This window comes from Bicyclus anynana, chromosome 18, assembly GCF_947172395.1.
Source record: "Bicyclus anynana chromosome 18, ilBicAnyn1.1, whole genome shotgun sequence".
NCBI lineage: Eukaryota > Metazoa > Arthropoda > Insecta > Lepidoptera > Nymphalidae > Bicyclus > Bicyclus anynana.
The window spans coordinates 3,588,498-3,614,630 of NC_069100.1; the positions used below are offsets into that span (position 1 = coordinate 3,588,498).

Sequence of the window (26,133 nt, forward strand, 5' to 3'; positions counted from 1 at the left end):
AGCTTTGCTTTGACTTATATGCACTTCTTCTCTAACCCTACTCCACACTACCCAACCCTACCCTACTCCTACCCTAACCCCACCCTAGGGATTTTTGGAAAAATATTCAAATTAGTTTTAGGTAATTAAGTTATCCATTAATTACCATTATGTATCTACCGTCTGCGTTATATCCATTAATTACGGGACTACTACTCAGCATCTATAAATTGGTAATAGAATTTTTCAAATCCGATTAGAAGATCCAGAGATTATCTCCTACAACCTCACGAACTTTTTTTACCTATAGTAATAAAAATATTTGATCCGTACCCGATATTTTCCCGGTGAGTTTACCCGCTGTAGCTACAAATCGCTTAGGAATGTATTAAAAGCAAGCATTTAATCTAGCTATAAAGTTTACTTCATTTCCTCACTGGAAGCGCTTGGGATTATAGAACTATAGAGAATGTAAACTAGAATTTGTTCTCCATTTTCATACTCGTTCGGAAATTGCTTTGTGTATTGACTGTACGCCCACGATTTTGTCCGTGTCAATTTCACTATTAATTTGAAGTTAATGACCAAGTTTGTACAAAGATATAAAATTTAATATCGCTTAAACTAAGCTAAATGTATCTGTGGAAATCGTAAGAAAAGGTTAATAAATAAAGAGGTATAAAGTATCCTATTTAAGAAATTAAATATAACGTGTCTCAAACGGTGAAGGAAAAACATCGTGAGGAAACCTGCATACCAGACAATTTCTGAGAGGAGACTCGAGCTCAGCAGTGAGCCGAATATGGGTTGATAATGAAGTATCCTATGATTAAAAAAATAAGTGCTAATCTTCATTCACATTTGAATGAAATGTCTCTTCCTCCATATTGTTTCTATAGCTACCCCCATTTTAAATCAAACGAAACAAAAAACTTATATGGACTTACTAAAATCTACTAAACTGTTTTCGAGTACAGCAATTAATTTTTTTAAATTAAATAATTTGAATTTTTTATTTTATTTCTAATGACTCAAATGAATCTTAGACCACACGTCATCAGTAAAGTCAGGAATGAGTCGTGATGTGTAAAATAATTTAAAAAATACTGTAACAAGTTTAATTCACTCCACCAAAACTAGATGGCGCTAACGGTAGATTGACCCGCGCTATCGGCTGTCGCTCGGCAAAAGGTCATATGGCGTCCAACTCAAGTATCAATATGATTAATAATCAATCATCAAATCTCTTACCATTAGAATGAGTAGTGTGATAAGTAGTACCCGGGTAGTAGTAGTACCACCTTTGATGGGACACTGTTGAGAGCACCACTCCGGTCTACAGATTATATGTAAACTTTATAATCGGCAAATAGCGCTTCCACCACTGATGAGACGCCATTGAAAGTACTCAATAAATTGTAGTATTATAGAATGAATAAATTAATTTACAATACTCATTATCCATTCGTCACTCTAAAAGGTATTTCGGACGTGCTAAATAACAGGCTGTTGTGTACCAACCCTCAACAATTGTATCGTGACGCGGCATAAATTAACGCACGTCGGAAAATTCAACGCCGCGCAGCCTCCACCTGTGAAATGTTTTCCGGAAAATATTTATGAAATGCCGCTTTCGGATACATTAAATCATGTTTTATGGACGTCAACAACAATCTGAATTTTTTATGGGAATCTACGCCACTGATGGGGAAGTCTGTATATATGTTAATACATATGTATGTATTTAATCGCGGTTATCCACGATTTTCCCGACTTTATTAAACCAATTTATACGGATTACAGATGGAAACTATGAAATCCGCGCGGTGTCAGTGACTACGCTTCCCAATCGGGTTTCCGTTATAATCCGGTCAATTTAAACATTCGAAGTTACATAAATTCCCACCAAGCTGAATATCGGTAACTTTTGAATCGTTATATCTCAAAAACGGTGGCTCGTAGAATAAAAGATCAATCAATTAATCAATAATTTTTTTGTAGATAATTTTATGATCTACAATTTTGTCTAAGCTATTTTTATGATAAAACTTACCGTTTTGCTGAAAATCGCGAAAAACTCATTTTTTTGACCTTTGACCTTAAATATTTTTTTTCCTTACAGGGGAAATGATGGGGAACTTTCAAATTTTGTTTTTGATGATATTTTAAACAATCTTACCGATTTTCAGCTTGGTGTCAATTTAGGTAACTTTACTCTTATTTTTTGGTTCAATTTGACCGGACTATTATTAAACGTACAATTTTTAAACTCAATAGCTCAGTCGTTTATATTAGGTCTATTGTCGTACATACTCCTAACACAGACTTGGTGGTATGGTAACAATCGCCTGTATGATGTTCATAATATGTACTATTATCGCGAATCTCGGCAAACTTTCAAGAGTGAAACGAACTGTCACCCGCACCATCCTACATGAGTTAATATACTTTAATATAAATTTTCTGAATAGTCTCTTAAGGTTCTATCTATACTAATATTATAAAGAGTAAAGATTTCATTGTTTGTTTGCATTGAATAGGCTCCGAAACTACTGAATTGATTTGAGAAATTATTTCACTGTTGGGAAGCTACATTATCCATGAAAGCTTTAGGCTATATTTTGTTCCCGTATTCCTACGAGAACGGGAACAAAGCGGGTGAAACCGCATAACGTCTGCTAATCTCTCATATGGATGGACTTGCTAATTGTAGGGTATGGTTGACTTGTTACGACACGCTAACAACTGAAGTAATGCTACGACTCGCTACGCAACGCTAACAACTGAAGTAATGCTACGACTAGCTACGCCACGCTAACGATTGAAGTAATGCTACGACTCGCTACGCCACGCTAACTGAAGTAACGAGGCAGCTATCTACACTAATATTATAGAGAGCTAAAGTTAGTGACTTTGTGAGGATATAGGGGTAATCTCTGGATCTACTGAAACGATTTTGAAAATTATCTTAACAATAGAAAGCTACGTTATTTGTGAGTGTCATAGGTTATATTTTTTATCCCTATATTCCTGCGGGAACGGGAACAACAACGAAGAATCACGTGATGTCTGCTAACGTCTGCTAATCTCTCATATGGATGGACTTGCTAAATATAGGCTATGCTTGTACTCAATACTATAGTTAGTTCTCTAAAATTAGTCTTTGAACTTATGAACGGTAGAACGTTAAGTTTAAACTTGGGGGTAAACAATAGTTTGAACTACCTAAAGTTGAACACAGTTTCGAAGCCGTCCGCTTTGTAGTAACTCTGTTTACACGTTTTGTAGTTTGGTTATGTAGTTTGTAACATATCAAAGTAGTTTTGACTTCTTATGTGCTATGTAGTGTACCTAGTTAATTAGTCTTTCAAGGTTTATGGCGCATTTGGAACCGTCTAAGTTTAATTTTAAGTTTTCGGCCATTAACTCGTGACATTACCTGACGTTTAAAAAGAGCATGTAAACTAAGCCTAATTGAAATAAATGAATTTTGAATTTGCCTTTGACTTTATAACTAACATTTTATAGAGTGATCCGAGGGCCTAGTGGCAGTTTGACACTGTGACGATCAAGTTGACGTAAACCCGAATTTCTAAGGAATTGAAACAGTCATCTAGTAGCTCTACTGAACAACTGTTTCAATTCCATATAAATTCGCGTTTACGTTAACGCGACAGTAACAGTTTTAAAACGTTAAAAACTTCCACTATTGGAAGTTGTGGTATGTGGCTTGAGACCACGCTACGTCACGCTACACCACGCCAAGACACGCTACGCCATTCTATGACTCGCTACGCCATGGTGACAACTGATATAACGCTACGACTCTTTTCGCCACGGTAACAACTAAAGTAACGCTACGACTAGCTACGTTACGGTAACAACTGAAGTAACGGTACGACTCTCTACGCCACGCTAACAACTGAAGTAACGCTACAGCTCGCTACGCCACGCTGTCAACTAAAGTATTATTTAATAATATAAGTATTATTTATAGAGAGGTAGAGTTTGTGACTTTGTGAGAATATAGGGGTAATCTCTGGATCTACTGAAATGATTTTGAAAATTATCTTACCAATAGAAAGCTACGTTATTTGTGAGTGTCATATGCTATTTTTTATCCTCGTATTCCCACGGTAACGGGAACTACGCGATTGAATCTGCGAGATGTCAGCTAGTAATATTAGAAACATGCAAAGTTTGTGAGTTTGTGAGGTTGTAAGGGATAATGTATGGATCTACCGAAATTATTTTGAAAATTCTCTGACCAGTTGAAAGACAATATTTGTGAGTGTCATATATTTTGTCCCCTTACATTGTATGAATTCTCACGAATTGTTGTATTCTCACTAGAACTACGCGGGAGAAACCACGACGTTCTGCTATAACTAATATATTATTTTGTATACATATTTTAGGCTCGCAATCATCCCTCATCGGGAGGAAAGGATTAGGTACCCGAAGAGGGATTATACTCTATTTATCAACATTACCCTCATTACCAGCGTGTTGTGTACACATGCATACGTCTGTGTGTGTACAGTGTACATAACGTTAAGGTAAACCGTAACAGCTATAAGGGTCGGCACATATCTGGCAAAATACGGAATAATAGATTAGTAACATTTATTTATTATTGAGAGCCGTGATAGCCCAGTGGATATGACCTCTGCCTCCGATTCCGGAGGGTGTGAGTTCGAATCCGGTCCGGGGCATGCACCTCCAACTTTTCAGTTGTGTACATTTTAAGAAATTAAATATCACGTGTCTCAAACGGTGAAGGAAAACATCGCGAGGAAACCTGCATACCAGAGAATTATCTTAATTATCTGCGTGTGTGAAGTCTGCCAATCCGCATTGGGCCAGCGTGGTGGACTATTGGCCTAACCCCTCTAATTCTGAGAGGAGACTCGAGCTCAGCAGTGAGCTGAATATGGGTTGATGACGATGAACATTTATTTTTACTTAATGGTCTCATTTAATTATCATGAAAATCGGTTCAGTAATGTTAAAATGAATGTTATTTTAAAAAGAAAACAAAAAATAAAATATTGAAATAAAAATCAACTGACTTCAAAATCACAAAAATATACTAAAAAGTGAAAAAGCATCGTACCTTCTGATCACTTTGAAGGCGGTGCCGGCGGTTTAATTTTTTTGTTACATTACACTAACATCACATCATATTATGTGATATTCGCGTTACATATACGAGTGCAGTAATCCTCTCTCCATCGTTTAATCCTTCAGATAACCGTGTCAAAGGGGATTGCAAGTGAAGAGCAATAGTAGCGAGACTCTATTTGTCATCGAGTGAAATAGACGGTGAATTAATCTATGTATCAAACAAACTAACCACAAAGTCTTTTCCGACGGCCAAAACTGGAGCGCGGCGATCGCCATTTATAACTGACTTAAAAAATGAGGTTCTCAATGGGGATGATGACTAGGTTTAAGTGTATTGATTTTTATGATACATTCGGGTAAATAAGGTCAATGTTAACTAATTTATACATAAAAAGCAAAGATTGACTGGATATTTGCAAAATAAATAAGATTATAAAAATTCAAAATCTATTAAATATATTTTATCGTAATTAGATGAAAATTCATACAGTTTTAGCTTCCTTGCATTAAATGTGACATTTTTTAATATGTGAACTATAAACATAAACGCACAAATAACAAAGATATTACTAATTTTGTTTAACGATCATTAATTGCCTAGACGTCATAAGTTCGTACCATTTTGTATGGTGTGTTTTTCAGGGATCCGCGGCAGCGCCGCAAATCTGACCCTTTAAATCCCTGTAGCTCCGAAAGTAATGATCGCAGATATCCTGTTACTTTTACAAAATTGCTTTACTATTAGCATACTCTTAATTTATATACAATTTAAAAAAATGTCATCATCCCTATTAGAAGAATATGTTTTTTTTATGTTGGTTACCTTCGTCATTTATTAATCAATTTTGATTTTTTTTTATATTTTTCAGAAGTGGATAAAAAAATAAAAATAAACACCAACGTTAAGCAATGGTTATAATTCACAACAATTGTCAAGTTAATTAACAAATCAAATAAAACAGAATGCACTACTGAAGACAAAGTGAGACTACCCGTGCCTAACTCAGTAAAATTCATCATTATTATCAACCCATATTCGGCTTACTGTTGAGCACGAGTCTCCTGTCAGAATAAGAGGTGTTAGGCCAATAATTCACCACGCTGGCCTAATGTGGATTGGCAGACTTCACACACGCAGAGAATCAAGAAAACTCTCTAGTATGCAGGTTTCCTCACGATGTTTTTTCTTCACTGAGAAGTTGGAGATGCATGACCCAGGATTCGAACGCACACCTTCCGAAATCGGAGGCAAAGGTCATATCCACTGGGCTATAACAGCTTTCAGCTGAGTGGAAGACCTTTATTTGGTCAGTGCGCTTTTACTTTCACTTTTCTTGTTCTTTGTAAAATATAAAAGCTTAGTTTTAAGTTTACTGACCAAATAAAAATATTTTTCTTTCTTCTTCTTTCTTTCTTTCTTTCAAATAACAATCGACAAATACACGTATTAAATGTATAAATAAACACTGAATTTAAAATGCTTATAGGTAACACTAGCACTTATTGCAAGAACTTATTTGTAACGAAATACCACATTAATTAAAAGATTAGATAAAAAACAGTATGAAATAACATGGTTTTGAAAACTCTCGTATATTTATTATAAAAATACAGTCAAGTTGTAAAACCCCTACGTATGAACTGAACTGTTTCAATAACCTTTTATTTTTAGCTCTTCACTCGATCGAACAGCGTAGGTATAACCAGCTCATGATAATTAAATTTCCATCGAAAAGTAATAAGCTCGATATAAAAAACTGACAGCTCGGAAACTGCGATTGACGCGGCACTTAATATAATGGTATTGGACACGCTACCCTATGGGTATAAAGAACCATAGTACACCTAAGAGTGTGTTTATACTGATACTTTCCTGTTACTTACGATTGTTTACATGAAGGGTTATATTTTACGCGCTTATCTTGTATGTATGTAATATTTTTTATTACCTCATATCTTCCAAACCTCTGAACTGATTTACGTAGTTAAGATATCTTTAGATTCGTCTTGATAAGCCAAGTGTTCTTAGATAGATGAAATTAAAAAAAAACACGACGATTGTGAGACGCTAAAGATACTTTTTCGAATATTACAATATGGGTATCAAATTCAAGGGCTCATCATGAGGACTTCAATATGGTATAACAATGCGTTTTCAAATTGCGTTCTACGCTTCTGGTTACAACTTGTTTTTTTCTTTACAGTTAGTATATTAATTTTTTAGCAGTCGGTTTATTTATTTTTAGCAGTCGGGCGTTTTTTTTTTTAATTATTTATTTTATTAAAAATCCAATTTCATTTATTTAAGATGGCTTTGTGCGATCAGTAGGATGAGGATACTATCATCCGTTAGAAGCGATCCATCCAATATATACGATGCGGATATGTATATGCCTACCATTAAGTGGGGTCCACAAAATATGTCGATCTCCTCGATTCACCTTTATTACTCGTCAACTCATCATACACTTCCTTTACACACATGTCTTCTTTCACACACTTCAACCATCTCTTCTTTGGCCTTTTACTTGCAACTTCAACATTCTTCTGGTAATATGACTTTCATTCCTCCGCATTTTACTTTTCATAAAATAAATCCTCATCCTCCTTTTTTCTGTGAATTGTGAACGCGAGTTATGAAAATATAAATTAAAAATCACCGGTTAACGGTTATTGTTTGTTGGCACAGCGATTAATTTTATATGACCTGGTATTTTATAGGTAAGCTAAGTACATGACTAACGTGGCCATAATTGTTATAACCTAATGTATTTTTTTTTAATTAGTAGTTATGAACCTTGTGGGATTTTTAACGACCGCATTTTGCGCGATATTATACATATTTCTATCGTTAGCTGGGACTAAGTTCGAATGTTTTTTGGATCAATTTATTTTCTATTTTTAGTCTATACAAGTTAGCCCTTGACTACAATCTCACCTGATGGTAAGTGATGATGCAATCTATCAACTGGAATATCGCTGTGATTACTCAGTAAAGGCTTTATGTAACTATTCTTCGTACAGTTCTGCAAGGAGCACGTGGCTCTGGTTACGAGTCTTTTGCTAAAAGTTCAATAGCATCCCACAGATTAAAGAATAATAGGCAGATAGAGTGTATGGAACACGGTAGGTACGCAGTCATTCCAAATACAGATTCAAAATACTTCGCAAAAAGCGACGCTTCGTCGTACAGAAAGCGTCGCATTAGTAATTTTTTTTCTTCGAACCTAAATGGCCATATTCGCGAAGCAATAAAAGATTGCACCAAGGAGGTCCCCGCCTTCAGCAAGGCCCCCTTGTTGTCGGACCTACGGGCCCTACTAACGGATAGAAACGCACAGCAAAGACGCTACGAATCTGAACCGACCCGACAAAACGCGAGTCTACTTTGGACTCTCGGAAGACGGTGCAAGCGTCGCTTGCGCTGGCGTTATGACAGACAATGGGACGGCCGACTGAGAGAGCTCGAGCCATCGCACGTAGCCTTCTACGACGTGGCAAGATATCTCAAAGCCGACCGCCTCGCAGCCACCCCACCTCTCAAACGCCCTGGCCTCCCAAACGCGATCGAGGACATCGATAAGGCCGAATGCCTAGCCGACAGTCTGGAAGCCCAGTGCACTCCAAGCACTACGGCATTTGTAAAATCACACGCGAAAAAAGTGAAGTCCGAACTCACTTCTATCTTATCTCGCCCCCCGGACGGAGTCGAAATTACCCCTACGTCATGCGAGGAAGTCTCTGCGGTTATCAAGGGCTTGCGCAAAAAGAAGGCTCCGGGGCCTGATACGATTAGCAACAAAGCTTTAAAGCTTCTTCCGGTCCAGATAATCAACCTCCTGGTGAACATCTTCAATGTTCTCCTAGCTCACTGCGCCTTCCCAGACGCATGGAAAGAAGCCACGGTCATTGGCATCCACAAGCCGGGTAAACCCCGCGACCTCCCGACTAGCTACCGCCCAATTAGTCTTCTCAACACCATTGGCAAGGTGTATGAGATAATCATTTTGAATCGTCTCAAAGCCATTTGCGATGAAAAGCAACTTCTCATCAAACAACAGTTTGGATTTCGATGTAAACACTCATGTGTTCATCAAGTGCACCGCCTCACGGAGCACATTCTAACCGGTTTTAATACATTTCATAACCCCATCGCCACCGGGGCGCTCTTCTTTGACGTAGCTAAAGCGTTTGACCGCGTCTGGCACGAAGGCTTGATATTCAAACTAAACCGTTTCGGCGTACCAAACAAAATGGTACGCTTGCTACACAGCTTTCTGTCCAACCGCACCTTCAGGTACCGTATAGACGGCACTCTCTTTTCACCCAGACAGATTCGCGCAGGAGTCCCTCAGGGCTCCGTGCTCTCCCCGCTTTTATACTCGCTCTTCACAAGCGACATTCCCACCGACCACCCGGGCGTACACGTCGCCCAGTTTGCGGACGACACCGCACTGTACGCGACGGCAGTAAACCGGGTCCACATTAGAGCCCGCCTCCAGAAGGCGGTAAACATTATAGGTAAATGATTCCGCCTTTGGCGTATAGAAGTCAACCCAGAGAAAAGCGCAGCCGTGCTTTTCACCGGCAAAGCGGTCTCCCGTCTCAAGTCCGGACTCAAAGAAGTCTCCCTTTACGGAGCACACATCCCCTGGCAACGTACTGCCAAGTACCTAGGCGTTACCTTCGATAACCGCATGAGCTTCTCCATGCACGTTAACAAAGCGAGAAAAAAGGCCGCATACGTAATGCACCGCCTTTACGCTATGATAAATAAGAAAAGTAAATTGTCCCTCCGCTCAAAGCTAACGCTTTATAAAACTACGATCCGTCCGATCTTAACCTACGCTAGTTTAGTGTTTGCCCACCGTCCCAAAGCGACCCTTAGGCCGCTTCAAACCCTACAGAATCGTTTTCTGCGTCAAATCACGGGCGCGCCGTGGTTTTTACTCCATAGAGATCTAGAATTACCGACAATAGCTAAGTACATGAAACAGCTCTCTCAAAACTATTTTGACAGAGCTGCCATCCATCCCAACCAACTAGTGGTTGAGGCCTGCAATTACACTCCCAACCTAAACGCTAACTGCAAGCAGAGGCGTCCCAAGAACGTCCTTTACGATCCAGACGATGACATAACAACCGACAATGCTTCCCAGGTAACACAATCACAAGCTACACAGCGTCTTCGCCGGCGAAGACGAGGTCCCCGATATCTAACGTCACCCGGACGTGGGTTTTCTAACTCACGATCTTGGGGGCGTCCGGACTGATTCACTCAGGTCACGGTTACCTCCTCCAGAATGGCCTTCTAAGCCGAGGTCCGAGTCTCATAGGAGACGCCCTTAGAGAGCCGTTCCGTCCTCTATCTTTCTTTCAGCCTTCGGGTCACATCAGGCGATGCTTCTGCGCTCGCCCAACCCCCCCGGTGACGCCGTAGTGGTTTCGCAGGGAGCTATCGGCACCTACTCAAAATAGTAATTTTTAATATTATTCAAGAACAAAGGCGTCTTATGTTTTTAAATATTTGAAAAACTGTTTACAAAAAGTAAAAAAAATAAGATAAAGTATTTTTTAGTATTCATTATTAGTCTATTACACCCCCATGTCTGGGAGAGTACAGTAACAGTGGAATTCATAGACGTTCTAGGGGCGCCCCCAGGAATCATTCAGCCGCTGAGTGTCGAATTTAACCTCTATTTGTTTGAGAATTTGATACTCAGCGGGTGAATGGTCCCTTGGGGGTGACCTGAGAACGTCTATGAATTTCACTGTTAGATGTAGGTCCTGTCCCTGCATTCTATAAAGTTACAGCGATGTGACATCGCTCATTTCCATAGCAACTACGTTTTTAGTGACATTTTATTTTTGGTGGTTAGTATATTTTCTTTCTTGCAGAACTGCTTTCCTTTGTTTTCTTTTAAAATAATTTCGGCACTCCCTGAAACTGCCACAAAGTAGATGCCCCACCCCTAGATCAGGGGCTGATCACAAATTATAATCCCTTCAGAGAATGAGACGACGATTTGCGCTAAATCCCTCCAACCTCAACCAATGCACGTTCTGGATAATGATAGATCATTCCGGAACGATGTCGCTTTGGCGGCCATTTTGATAACGTCATCCATTAATATTGGATTGAAATTTTATGAAAAATCCTTTAATTTCGCCGTGATAGCCTAGATTTTGGGAAAATTAAAAAACACGTGTCAATGTTGAACGAAAATCATCGTAAGGAAATCGGCAGAGATTTCTTAATTATCTGCGTTTGTAAAGTCTGCCAATCCGTATTTGGCTAGTGTGGTGGACTATTAGCCTAATCTCTCTCATTCTGAGAGGAGACTTGTGCTCAACAGTTATTGATTTATTAATGATGTTGATAATGATTGATGATGTAAAAAAATTATTAAATGCGCGTCGAACTATACACGCAGTGTATAGGGTTCTGCGGTTGTACAATATACATTTCCATGTCGACGTGTATTTATGGTTGGTCGACTACTTTTCCATACCCTTGTCCCATGGCAGCGTACGCAATGTTTACCGCTATTGGTCGACATTTGTTTTGAAATATGTTTTGCACATCAACGCACCTGATAAAAACTTGTTTCTAGACTACCACCGCTACGTACGTACCACTACATACAAAGCTAAAAGGACTTCGTAGATTGACTTTATCCGCATTACCACAAACGAGGGTACCCACGCAACCGTATCGCGCAATAAGAATACGGTATTCGCTAAATATTTTCAAAAAACATTCACAAAGCCATTTGCATCGGAACCGTCTTGAGATTCAATTACCTGTGCAATAGTCACACCTTAACACGATAACATCTTTTATGCAAAAATATGCTCTAAATATAGGTAACAAGGCTTATTTTACTTTGAATTTGTCAGAATTCCTATCTTCACCATTTCCAGCATCATCCATTCAAGCTAAAGTCTATTCTATGTAAATGGTTATAAGTTTGGGATTCGCTTGCATCTTTTATCTTTCCTTGTGTATGGTTTCCAATGCTTGTTTCCTCAATTGATCGCCGATACGGCTCTTTAGTTGTATTTTGAGTTATTGAAACGGTTATTGGATGCTTATCGCCTTGTATAGAATTTGTTGGTACAGTTGTAAAGTCTGAATAGATATAATAACTTATGGATGAGTAAAATAAAACAAGCTTCCCCTTAATAAATATTTAAAGGATGATGACAGTTTTTTGAATTGTATATAAATAAAGGGTATACTAATAGTAAAGTAATTTTGTGAAAGTAACACTGTATCTGCGATCATTACTTTCGGAGCTACAGGTAATTAAGGGTCAGATTTGCGGCACTGCCACTGATCTCTGAAAAACGCCCCATACAAAATGGTATGAATTAATGACGTCGTAGTATGTACCTACGACGTCATTAATTCATATGATCGTTAGATTTCTATGGGCGTTCAAACAAAATTATTAATATCTTTGTTATTTGTGCGTTTAAGTTTATAGTTCATATATTAAAAAATGTCACATTTAATGTAAGGAAGCTAAAACTGTATGAATTTTCATCTACATACGATAAAAGATTTTTAATAGATTTAGACATTTTATAATCTTATTTATTTTGCAAATATTCAGACAATCTTTGCTTTTTATGTATAAATTAGTTACCATTGACCTTATTTACCCAAATGTATCATAAAAATTATAAATTCACACCTAGTCATCATCCCCATCTATACTTAATATTATAAAGAGGTAAAGTTTGTAAGTTTGTAAGTTTGTCACATTTTTTAAATGGGGTAATCTTCGGAACTACTGGTCCGATTTTAAAAATTCTTTCACCAGTAGAATGCTACATTATCGGGGAGTGCTATAGGCTATATTTTATATTTGTATCATATATATTAGCCGAGTTATCACAGTTTTTGTCATACAGGTCGGACTGAAAAGCCTCATAAACAGACTTATTCGCATGCGCTGCCTTAACTATTGTGTAAAATTGAAATTAATGTATGAAGACTTTATGTATCTTTAAAAGTTCTACAAAAAAGTCCGCGACACCATATATCTATCTTCTATATATTAGCAGATATAGTACCTTTTGTGTTTTAAAAATTATTAATTTTATATACCTAGGTTTACGTCATTATTTATACAACTAAACTTTAATCCTTATTAAAATAAATTATTTAATAATCACAAGGATATTATGGAGATAAGATTTGCCCTTTACAGTATGTTAATTACTTAAATAGTTTCGGAGACTGGACCGATTTTGCTAAGGGTAGGAGTAAGATAGAGAAGTTACAGGGTAGGTTAGGGTACGGGTAGGGAAGCGTAGGGGTAGTGTAGGGGTACGGTAGGTTTAGGGCCGGGTTTAGGGTAGTGGTAGGGTCGGGGTAGAGGTAGGGTAGTGGTAGAGTAGAGGTACGGGTAGGATAGGGAAGTGGCAGGGTAGGGGTAGGATAGGCGTGAGATAGGGGTACGGGTGGGATAGGGGTAGGAAAGGGATAGGGTACGGGGAGGGTACGGGGAGGGTACGGGTAGGATTGGGGTAGGGTATAGGTAAGGTAGGGGTAGGGTAGGGGTAGGGTTGGGGCAGTGATAGGGTAGGGGTATGGTAGGGGTAGGGTAGGTTAGGTTAGGTTAAGGGGTAGTAGTAAAATTGACATCGAATTTTACGCAGACGAAGTCGCGGGCGTCCGCTAGTTATAATATATTAATACTTAATACCTACTAACTAATCCAGCTAACTTTGTATCACCATAGAATTTTTTCGACAACAGCGCCACCTACCGAGTCTAATTGTATTTTAAGAAAATACAATTAGCTGGGCCGAATTGGGTGAAATTTTGTGTGTTTATTTCATTTGGTTAAATGAAATAAACACACAAAATTTCATCCAATTCGGCCCATCCGTTTAGGAGGAGTTAGATGACAAAAAGTACTATAGAATAATTAAATATGTAATACATTTCCAAAGCTCAGAGCATAAAAGTCACAACATTTCAATTTGTTTAAAAAAAAAACTCTAGTCTACCCTCGAAAATAAAAAAAAAACAAAGTTTCACCAACGCCAATTCCAAATTCGAACAGTGTTCCAGAAAAATCGCGTTGTCATCACACTGTCTGTAAAAAACGAAAACATGGCAGAGAAAAATAATTTTCAGTTGAAAATTTGAAAATTCAGTGCAAGTTTACGCCTGCCCAGTCCAGTCGGTAGCCCGCAGTTCCGGTTTTCGGGTTAAATTGTAACTGGGAGAGAAATAAGTGGACTATGACAGCGGATTGTCGGAATTTTCTTTAGAATTTCTGAATTTTCCGTCTGATTGGAAAAACTTTCGACATGTTTGCTGAAATCTTATCAGCTTTAGAAAATGACTTTGGTTGTCGACCTTTTTGATGCTGTGATTTTCAATATGTCCTGGGTTAGAAAATTAGTACATTTTTTTTTTTAAAAGGTTAGTAAGCATCGGCCGTGGTTAGTTACCATCCTACCGGCAAAGAAGTACCGCCAAAGGATTAAACGTCCTTTATGATGTCGCGTAGAAACCATACTCGTAAGTTGTGTGATTAGAATTTGTCATCAATAACAACCCACATTCGACTCACTGCCGAGGTCGAGTCTCCTCTCGTAATGAGAGGGGTAAGGCCAATAGCAAACCTCGCTGGCCCAATGCGGATTGGCAGATTTCACATACGCAGATAATTAAGAAAATTCTCTGGTATGCAGGTTTCCTCACGTTGTTTTTCCTTCACCGTTTGAGACACGTGATATTTAATTTCTTAAAATGCACATAACTGAAAAATTTCGAAAAATAGATATTTGAATTTTAAAGCAAACCAAAACTAATTAACTGAAATTGCTTATTAGTAGTATGGTTAGAATTAATTAATTGATATTAATAATTAATTATTACAATAACTAAGTCTATTATAAAATTAATTACATTTAATAGATTTAATTACTTCTGTAGATTAGTATCCGTAATTACATTTCATATATTATAACGTGTTTTTTTTTTGAAATATTTGTATCCCCTCCGTTACGTATAAAGAGAGAAAAAAGAACACAAGGAAGATATTATCTAGCGAAATAGAAGATCCTCTGTCGCTTTTCTTTATTAATTGTATCTTTAAAGAGACGTAAACAAAAAACATGACCGAAATTAAAGATGAAAGATCTGCAAAGTAGACAAATTATTATTTATGAATTGATATATTTCCATGGCTAATAAATTATACATGTATAAGTAGCGTACTTCATAAAATCTGACCTGAATCTATTTAAAGTGGGTCATACATATTGTATTATTTAGGGGAGCGGCCGCTGGGGCCACCCTGCGTAACTCCCTTGCCTTCATTGTTGCTACAGCAGTATTTACAGATACTAGCAGATCGCCCGCGGTTTTACCCGCGTAGTTTCCGTTCTCGTGGGAGTACATAGATAAAATAAAGCCTATTTTACTCGCTGATAATGTAGCTTTCTATTAGTGAAAGAAGTTTTAAAATCGGGCTAGTAGTTTTATAATTTATCGTCGTTTTATGACTCGATTATGTTATGTTTAATCCGGGACAGTAAAATATTAAGTAATTTGTTTAGTGTTTAAAATTTATTTGTTTTTATTATTTATTAAGCATTTACTAAAAAGAAGCATCAATCGTTTACCGAGAAATAGTACAAAAACCATTTATAGAAATTCCTCTGACGATTTTATTGAGTTTACCGTATGTGTGATATCATTGTTTATGTTTTAGCATCGTAGCTTCGTAACGGATGGACCGAGTTGGATGCGTAGTTTATAATAGAAAGTTGATTTTAGGGAGAAAGCTTCTAGCAGTGATTTATAGATTAAGACAATTCAATCCGAAGATAAAAACATCATTGTTTCATACTAAAATATTGAATTTTGAGCGAATTAGTACAAACAATAATAAACAACAGATGTTAATTATTAAATAAATACTCCAATTTATTAAAAAAATTACATTTCTTATAAGTTTAATAATTAAAACGTTAAATTAAATTATTGTTTTTGTGACCGCTGTTTATGTAAGCGTAAACTAGATGGCGCTGTCTCGAAAATATTCACGCTAACGTTGTGTTCATATCGAAAGTATAATACGCGGCCCATGACAAGTGTTCGTCACTCTGGTTTCCCTTCAAAACGCATAAATCTTTCGCCTTTTACTAAAGATTTCCGTGGAGGGGAACACTCAAATGAGTCTTTAAAATTTTTTGATGCCCTACGGAATACGTAGGGATTAGAATTGATTGACCGTATTAACGTATTTGCAAAATGCAAATTGCATGTCGCACTTGCAACTGACAACTGTAGCTCAGTATCACCAATCAATAATATTAAGTTAATATTAGCGGTTAAAGTATGAAATTGCCGATTTGTACTGAAAAGTGAAAATCTAAATTGTTTATTTTTTAATTTTTAACAAATTTATTTAATCAAAATAGTTGCCAATTGCCATTATTATCTATACATTGCTGCCATCTAATGGGAAGGTCATTAATGCCTTTGTGATAGAACTCCGACAATCTAGACTGCACAAACTGTGTGAAAGCATTTTGTACTGCCTCCTGGGAAGAAAACTTCTTGTCACGTAGATAATTGTCCAAATCACGAAAAAAATGGTAGTCCGTTGGAGCAAGGTCTGGTGAATACGGAGGATGACGAATAGTTTCTAACTGCAGTTCCTGAAGGGTTAAAATGGTTTCTCGCGTTGTCGTGGAGCAATAATGGTGAAGATCGATTCATGAGTTTTGGCTGGTGGGAGGTTTCGGCCGTGGCTATACTGGCCGTATTCAAAAATCACTCGAATTTTCGCAGTATCCATCTTTCTTGTCTAAATTGAATAACAAAAACAATTGAAAGCCGATATTCAAATGTTTCACATTTTTTAAAAAAAGAACATCATAGAAACCATTTGAAAGAAGTTTCATTCGAAAACCTCAAACCATGAAGATTCTATGTCAATTCAAAAAACCTATTGCAATAAAAAGGCAATTTCAAACTTTAACCCCAATTATTATTATCTTCAGGTGGGTGACGACTGACGAGTGCGTTATGAGTCGGTCGGCTTGTTTTACTTTTAATGCGTATACGTATACGTACCAAATACCAATAACCGAATATTACGATTACAAAGATACGCTTTCGAATCCAAAGATTAGAGATGATTGATATGTGGAAAATATCGATGTCATAATCGAAAGAAAGTCAACATCGCAAACCAAACATCGATTTTGGGTAACATCGATAATTTTAGCACTAATTGATAAACAATTAATAAATTAAATAACGCACGCCAGTACCATCTAGAATCTATACTTATAATACGAATTCTGTACATTTTGTACATTCTGTACATTGAAGATATTTTGAAAATTTTTGTTGGAGGGCATTATATAATCGATACTGAAGCTAAAAAATATTTTTTTTCAATTTTATGCCTGTCTGTTTGTCCGTGTTTTTTTGTTATTCAGGCATCACGCTGAAACTACTGAATGAATTCAAATGAAACTTGGCACGGTTTAAGACCATAACACGGAAAAGGTTATAAGATACTTTTTATTGCGAAAATAAAATGAAATAGGGGTTGAAAGTTTATATGGAAAGTCCTTCATTTTTAGAGTTACAGTTTTAAAAATTTGTTCATAAATCATAAAAAAATAAGAAATATAATTAATTTTTTTTTTCAATTCAACCCCTAAAGTGGTGAAATAGGGCTTGAAGGTTTACATTGATTTCCGCCGCTAGTTTATTAATAAATAAACATATAGTAAGTCAGACATTACCATAAGAATATTTTATAGCATTGTAGGGGAACCACAGTCGATAGTATTTAGGTATGCAGCCTTCAAGAGTGCCTCTAACAATTTCATTACTCGCGCAAACATCAAAGGCAAGCCTCTTTGAGCTTGCCGACCTGTGCGAGTACTAACGAGGTCGAGGAGCGCATAGTATGGCTTACTATGGAATTATTCGCCTCATAAAGAATCGATTGTTATTCCGTAGTAGTTTTTGGTGATATTTCCATGGCAGTACTACATACAGCCAACTGGATATGACCTCTGCCTCCGATTCCGGAGGGTGTGGGTTCGAATCCTGTCTGCGGCATGCACCTCCGACATTTCAGTTGTGTGCATTTTAAGAAATTAAATATCACGTGTCTCAAACGGTGAAGGAAAACATCGCGAGGAAACCTGCATATCAGAGAATTGCGTGAGAGAACTCTCTGCGTGTGTGAAGTCTGCCAATCCGCATTGGGCCAGCGTGGTGGACTATTGGCCTAACCCCTCTCATTCTCAGAGGAGATTCGAGCTCAGCAGTGAGCCGTAAATGGGTTGATAACGACGACTACAGTCCTTCATGTTTTGTTTTTCATTCTTCTATTAGCAGACGAGCAGATTCATCTGCACAGTTCCCATTAATGTGGGAGTATGGGGATAATAAATAGACTATGTTATTCGCTGATAATGTTGTTTTCCATTGGTGAAAGAATTTTTAAAATCGGTCCAGTAATCTCTGGGCCTATTTGTAACAAGCAAAAGCAATCAAATCTTTCCTCTATAGCTCAGATTAGAGAAATTCAAAACTAATATATTCTTGAGTCAATACGACACGAAGCTGTTTTTTTTACTGTTGCTTAATTAATAGTTATACAATTTAACACCCACATTGTCCTACAATTTGCCTGGTACATTGTCTCGTTCCGACGCTCTGATATTTTCATTTCCTGGTAACTCAGTTAGCTACCAGAATCAAGAATTTTCTTAAATAAAAAAATTGATCGTCTCATTGAGATAAAGCTACTCACGTAAAAATAAGCTTGTTAGTTATCAGATATAAAAAATGTTATATAGATCTCTGACTATACTAGTCAGAGATCTATAGTCGACGGCCTCCGTGGCGCAGTGGTATGCGCGGTGGATTTACAAAACGGAGGTCCTGGGTTCGATCCCCGGCTGGGCAGATTGAGATTTTCTTAATTTGTTCAGGTCTGGCTGGTGGGAGGCTTCAGCCGTGGCTAGTTACCACCCTACCGGCAAAGACGTACCGCCAAGCGATTTAGCGTTCCGGTACGATGCTGTGTAGAAACCGAAAGGGGTGTGGATTTTCATCCTCCTAACAAGTTAGCCCGCTTCCATCTTAGACTGCATCATCACTTACCATCAGTTGAGATTGTAGTCAAGGGCTAACTTGTAAAGAATAAAAAAAAAAAGTCACAGTTCAGCGACGTATACAGAAAGACATAAAAAGTTTAAAGTAGACATCAAATTAATGTACGCAAATGTATGCATGAAATGTCTCTCTTGTTGTGTACACCAGTTTCTCTTGCATGTGAAAAATTGTGTATTAACTTCGTCAACGCTATTTTTCATGCATGTTTGCATAAATATGTAGTTCTAGTTTTAGTACTTTTTTCTACTAACTTGTTTATAAGTGTTTATAAGCTTCGTTATGTTTAACGTTCGAACCTCTCAGGGTATAATATGATAACATATTACTTATTCCATTTTACGACAGAATAGAACAGAAGAAAGTATTATAGTATAATAGCATGTACTAGATTTAGTACTTTTTCTACTTACTTGTTTAGAAGTGCAATGTTGTATTGCCGGAAACGGAATATATAAGTCGGAAACTTCGTTTGGAATGATTTATCTTTGAAAGACAAACCCATATCGGGTATCCGTTAGACATCAATCACGAAAAAAAGATAAAATTTTATATTAATCCTACTTATATTATAAACGCGAAAGTTTGTATGTATATTTGTATGGATGTTTGGTTCCCGAGGGATTTGTGAAAAACTACAAATACTAGTAAAGTAATACTAAAATAAAAAGATAAAGTTAATATAAGAATTTTTAAAGAAATCGCACAATTTTTAAAGAGCAAATCCTACATAATAAACTTTATAAAAGGTCAGATGAAAATAGCTTCAAACTACCACACATCAACCACGCCTACACTATCCTGACATGGTGACATTTACTAAAATAGAACTTAATTTAATGTTGTTACCATTTGAAACTCGAGTTATATTAAAATAGAACTTAATTCAAAATTGCTTCTTCAAAAAGTCTGCCAAGTACGTTGATGACACTTCCATGATATGCTGGCGACGGGGAAGAAGGAAAGACTGCGCAGGTGTGAAATCGTGCGTGCGGGGAAGTGAGGTGCATCAGTCGTCGGTTTACCATTCATCGCTACACGCCCCCCGGCCCGCGCGGTCCTTCGGGAGTGTTACGAACGAAGTTGCCGAGCTATTTATACCTAATACTTGTATAGTTGTTAATGCAATTATATGCTATTTAGAACTGAGATCCAAGGTTTGATTCCCAGATCGGACCTCAATGAGTAATTAAGGATTTATATATAGGCTATAGAGTAATATTATTCAAACCAAACGTTATAATTCTATCTAAAAAAACACATTAATTAATTAGAGAATCACAAATTTCTGTTCAAAAGTTGATAAATTAAATATAAATAATGTAAAACATAAGGTAACGTCAAAATTGTTAAGAGTAAAATAGCCAATGATTAATTTATATTATGTAAAATAAATAATTATATTTATGTAAATAATACAATAATAACCTCTACACTGTTCAGATTGATAATCAATGTTAATTAATTAAATTTAAGTATAATAACCAGAAGTATTTCGTTTTTGCTTTATCCATGAGGTTTTACCCATAAATGACCACGCTGGGCATGCGGGTTGGTCATTCGCAGTCCTAGACTTCTCGCGCCGGTGTCGCTGCTGCCCGACACCGGTCTGTGATACTTGTAAAGTCTAGTCGAAATTGAAAATGGTTATACCGCCATTTATCGGTCGCCAGAGCCTCGTCAGTCCCTCTGCAGGGTGCACCACGAGCAGGTGAGGTTGGCATTAGGGGAGGCTGACTGGTACTAGCCTCCCCCTTACACCCCTCATAGCTCAGCGAGTCGCGAAGCTGAAGTGGCAATGGGCAGGCCACATAGTTCGAAGAGCCGATGGACGTTGGGGTCCCAAGGTGTTGAAATGGCGACCCCGCACCGGAAAGCGCAGTGTTGGTCGACCCCCCACTAGATGGACCGAGGACATCAAGCAGATTGTAGGAAACCAGTGGATGCTGGCGGCTCGAGATCGTTATGCTTGGAGGACCATGCAAGAGGCCTATGTCCAGCAGTGGACGTCCATCGGCTGATAATGATGATGATGATGATGAACCAGGAGTAATAAAAGTATGTAGTATGAAGCTACTGTACGCTAGGCGGCAACACGAAAAAAGCGGGAATAACTATTTGTAACATTACTCACAGAAAATTAATTTTTACTTAATTTTTACAATTTATCAATTGTAAAAATGCTCCACGGACCCTGGGCTATGTGTTTTTGTTTTTTTTTTTCATTCCCTACAAGTTAGCCCTTGACTGCAATCTCACCTGAGGTAAGTAATAATCCAATCTAAGATCATTGAGGAAATTTGCATACCTCATGAAAAAAGGGGATTCACCAAATTGTTTAGTATGTGGGAAATAAGAGGACTTGCATCATTTGTTAATGGAATATGTTCAATGTAGTTGAGACAAGATTTTTTATTTTTTTTTTATTCTTTACAACAACAACAATCCTTTGACTACAATCTCACCTGATGGTAAGTGATGATGCAGTCTAAGATGGAAGCGGGCTAACTTGTTAGGAGGAGGATGAAAATCCACACCCCTTTCGGTTTCTACACGGCGTCGTACCGTAACGCTAAATCGCTTGGCGGTACGTCTTTGCCGGTATGGTGGTTAAAAAGAAACTTTAGCTTTATTAAATGTTAATTTTCTTGATGTTGGGTTCATTTTCATTTTTTCAGTTTTTTCAGTTCATTTTGGTTTAGCTAAAATGCTATTTAAGTTATACATAAGTTGTATTAAAAATAGATTAGTATAAGTTTTTTTGTAATTTTTTTTTTCTCTCATTTATTTATTACTTCTTTTTTCTTGTAAATTATTATTAGATTTGTAATAAAAGTCCTTTTAAATAAAGATAAAAAAAGAATCTAAGATGGCTAACTTGTTAAGAGTAGGATGATATCCACACTCCTTCCGGTTTCTACACTACATCGTACCGGAACGCTAAATCGCTTGGCGGCACGTGTTTGTCGGTAGGGTGGTAACTATCCACAGCTAAAGCCTCAAGACGAATTTTGTGATTCCTATCTAAACATGTTAACCACTACATCAATATGGCAGTGAAAAGTAGTTTTCCACGGTTGAAAATACACTACAATCTCTCTGTTTCCAATCCAGTGCCTCTGAACTCGCAGTCCAGAAATCAATTCAATATAACGATCGGCTAAAAATAGAAACGCTGTTCGCTTTAATGGAGCTGTATGGATGCAACAGACTTAACTAATGCATTTAACCTATATATCAAGGAGGTCTGCCCGGTGTTGTGAATATAGGCTTGTTGGTTATCGGTTTTACTATTGTTGTTAACATCGTTAAAATCGTTGTTGATCGCTTTATATCAAACTAGCTGACGCCGTGCGGTTTCACCCGCGTGGTTCCCGTTCCCGTAGAAATAGGGGGATAAAATATAGCCTGTACCCTTCCGCGATAATTGGGCTATTTGTTATTAAAAGAATTTTTCAAATCGGATCAGTAGTTCCTGAGATTAGCGCGTTCAACCAAACAAACTGTTCAGCTTTATAATATTAGTATAGATAAAATCTAGGGTTATGCTTAGTTAGACCCACAACGCTGCTCCAATTAAAGATTTTATACATTATGATATGTCGCGACATACACCGAGCTTAGATGAGGTATATATAAAACAATAATATTATAAAGCTGAGAGAGAGTTTGTTTGTTTGAACGCTCTTAACTCTGGAACTACTGATCCGATTTGAAATATTCTTTCAGTGTTAGATAGTCCACTTATCGATGAGGGCTATAGGCTCTATATTACCCCCGTATTCCTACAAGAACGGGAACCAATGGGCGTAAAATGAATGATGAATTTTAGATACTTATGTCATTTCGTTGAAAATAAGATGTTAGATGATTGCATCATCTCATTATTTGAATGGTACACCGAGATACATAATAACTCTGCCGGTCAGATATCCCACTAAGTCGGCAACTTGCATTGCCGGCACAATTTGGAATGTTGGGTTTAAGTTCCATGTTTCCTCTCCATCAAAGGAGGCTTAGCTAGTCTTCATCAACATCTATTACTATTTGTAACATTAATCACGGAAAATTAACTTGTTAGTAATCAATTGTAAAAATGCTCCACCGATCCTGGACTATGTGTTTTTGTGATTCCTAGCTAAACATGTTAACAACTAGATCAATCGGTTATCAACCCATATTCGGCTCACTGTTGAGCACGTGTCTCCTCTCAGAATGAGGAGGATAGGCCTCAGTCTCCACCACGCTGACCCAATGCGGATTAACAGACATCACCATTGTAAAGAATTAAGAAAATTCTTAGGTATTATGCAGGTTTCCCACGATATTTTTCCTTCACCGTTTGAGACACGTGATATTTAGTTTTCCTTAAATGCACCTACTTAGAAAAGTTGGAGGTGCATCGGACCGGATTCGACCCTACACCCTCCAAATCGAAGACAGAGGTCATATCCACTGGGCTATCACGGCTCACCCTAGCCCACTAGCTCTGTGGGCTGCTAATGAGCATATTCATGTGAATGTGATACATATTGGATACATATTATATGTATAGCGTATACATAAAGCAGTACTGCGGCCCACTGCTGCCGTAGAAAAACATTCTCTGTTTGAACAAGGCCGTTGGTTCAATTAACGACGTAAATTGAACTGAATCCCTCGAATAACACCTCCGCAAGACAGAGGGATCGATTTACAAGTACTTTGAGCCAAGTTTCAAGTATTACAAGGTTTAGCGCATTTTATTCATTCATCATCATCATCATTATCATTAGAACCCATATTCAGTTCACTATTGAGCAAGAGTCTCATCTCAGAATGAGAGGGGTTAGGCCTTAGTCCACAACGCTGGCCTAATGCGGATTGGCAGACATCACACACCTAGAGAATTAAGAAAATTGTCAGGTAAGGTTACCTCACGATGTTTCCTTCAACGTTAGAGGTGCATGGCCCGGACCGGATTAAAACATACCTCATCCGAATCGAAGGCAGAGGTCATATCCACTAGCCTGTTACTATTACTGTCATAATAATTATGCCTAGAAAAACTATCAAAATACTTCGACCTTGCTCACGAGATTACCGCCATGTGGAATGTTGAGTCAATTATTATTGTTCCGATAGTTGTTTCAGTCAATGGTCTTATAGCGAAAAGCTTCGACCAACATCTTTAGAAGCTTTGGCTTAACTGTTGGATCAAGAGTCGGATACAAAAGGCAGTGATTCTTGAGACGGCGCGTATTGTGAGGAGGTTCCTCACTCTGGAGCCCTGACCACCGGTTGCTTGGACACTTCAATGTCCCGCAGTAGAAGGGTGAATTTTTTTTATAAATTTTTAACAGTGTTTTGTATTTTATACTTATATTGACATTGTTAATAATTTTAAAAAAAGAACTAATAAATAAATGAGAGATTAAAAATGCCTATATAAAAGTGATAAGCTTCGTTTGAAAATTTAATTTGAAGCAATACGAATATTGTATCCGGTGGGTCAAATCAGTCCTGCTTACCGGAAACACTCATTTTTCCAAAGCTGCATTGCGGCCAAGAAGATGTTCGAGAATTTTTCCGTTTCGTCTGAATTGACCCATAGGGAGCAATTCGATAATCGTTAAGTGGATTGAGAGTGAATTTTTATGGATACTTTCGGTATATAAATGGTCCGGTCAAGTTAGCCCAAAAATGGTACTCTTCGATAAATTTCCAAGAATCTTTGTAATCATCGTTATGAAAATTGAAACTATAAAAAGTCCCCATCGATCAAACTGAATGTTGTATGTTTATAAACATTTTTTATGATAGTTAAAAGTTAATAAAAATGGATTATATGGCTTCTTAGCGATTAGCTGTTGTGACAATCATATTTCAAACGAATTATCCCGACGCCCGCGACTTCGCCTGCTTGAAATTCTATTTTTCATAAATCCCACGGGAACCATGGATTTTCCGGGATGAAAGTAGCCTATAAGTAAAATCTATTTTCATTCCAAATTTCAACTAAATAGCTTCAGTAGCCGCAGTGCAAAGGAGCAACAAACATACACACTTATACACACACAAACTTTCGTCTTTACAATATTAGTGTGACTATTAGAACCTCGCGGTTTCACCCGCGTAGTTCACCCGCGTAGTGTAAGGGTAAGGGGATAAAATAAAGCCTTAAGTACTCGGATTTAGTGTAGCTTCCGATTAGTGAAAGATTTTTTCAAATCAGTTCGGTAGCTATGAAGCTTATTTAATGCGAACAAACATTCAAATCTTTGTTTTTTTTTATTCTTTACAGGTTAGCCCTTGAATGCAATCTCACTAGGTGGTAAGTGATGATGCAATCTAAGATGGAAGCGGGCTAACTGGTTAGGATTAGGATGAAAATCCACACTCCTACCGGTTTCTACACGGCATCGTACCGGAACGCTAAATCGCTTGGCGGTACGTCTATGCCGATAGGGTGGTAACTGGCGACGGCCGAAGTCTCCCATCAGCCTGACCAGGACCAATTAAGAAACCTCAATCGGCCCAGCCGGGGATCGAACTCAGGACCTCCGTCTTGTAAATCCACCGTGCATACCACTGCGCCACGGAGGCCGTCAAAATTTATATGGAATTGAAACAATTGTGCAGTAGTGCCACTAGATGGCGCTGTTTCAATTCCTTAGAAATTCGCGTTTACGTTAACGCGATAGTAACAGTATCAAACTGCCACTAGGCCCTCTGAACTCAAAGAAATGAGTTAAATAGAAAGCGATCATTGCAAACACACTGGAGTGTCGTAGCGCGAGGGGTGCAAAGTGCCAGGTCAAAGGAATTGAGTAATGAGTTGGCAAGATCTCGATAGATTACTCATTCCT

The 26,133-nt window shown here is 37.7% G+C and overlaps 1 protein-coding gene and 1 non-coding gene across 2 annotated transcripts in view; both read left to right on the plus strand.

The window, feature by feature from the left end:
- LOC112051057 (obscurin) overlaps positions 1–26,133 on the plus strand; it is a 169,919-nt gene that overhangs the window by 124,919 nt on the left and 18,867 nt on the right. The window lies entirely within an intron of this gene.
- Positions 16,238–16,355, plus strand: LOC112056677 (U5 spliceosomal RNA). The gene has a single exon (XR_002887612.1). It is a non-coding gene; the product is annotated as a U5 spliceosomal RNA (small nuclear RNA).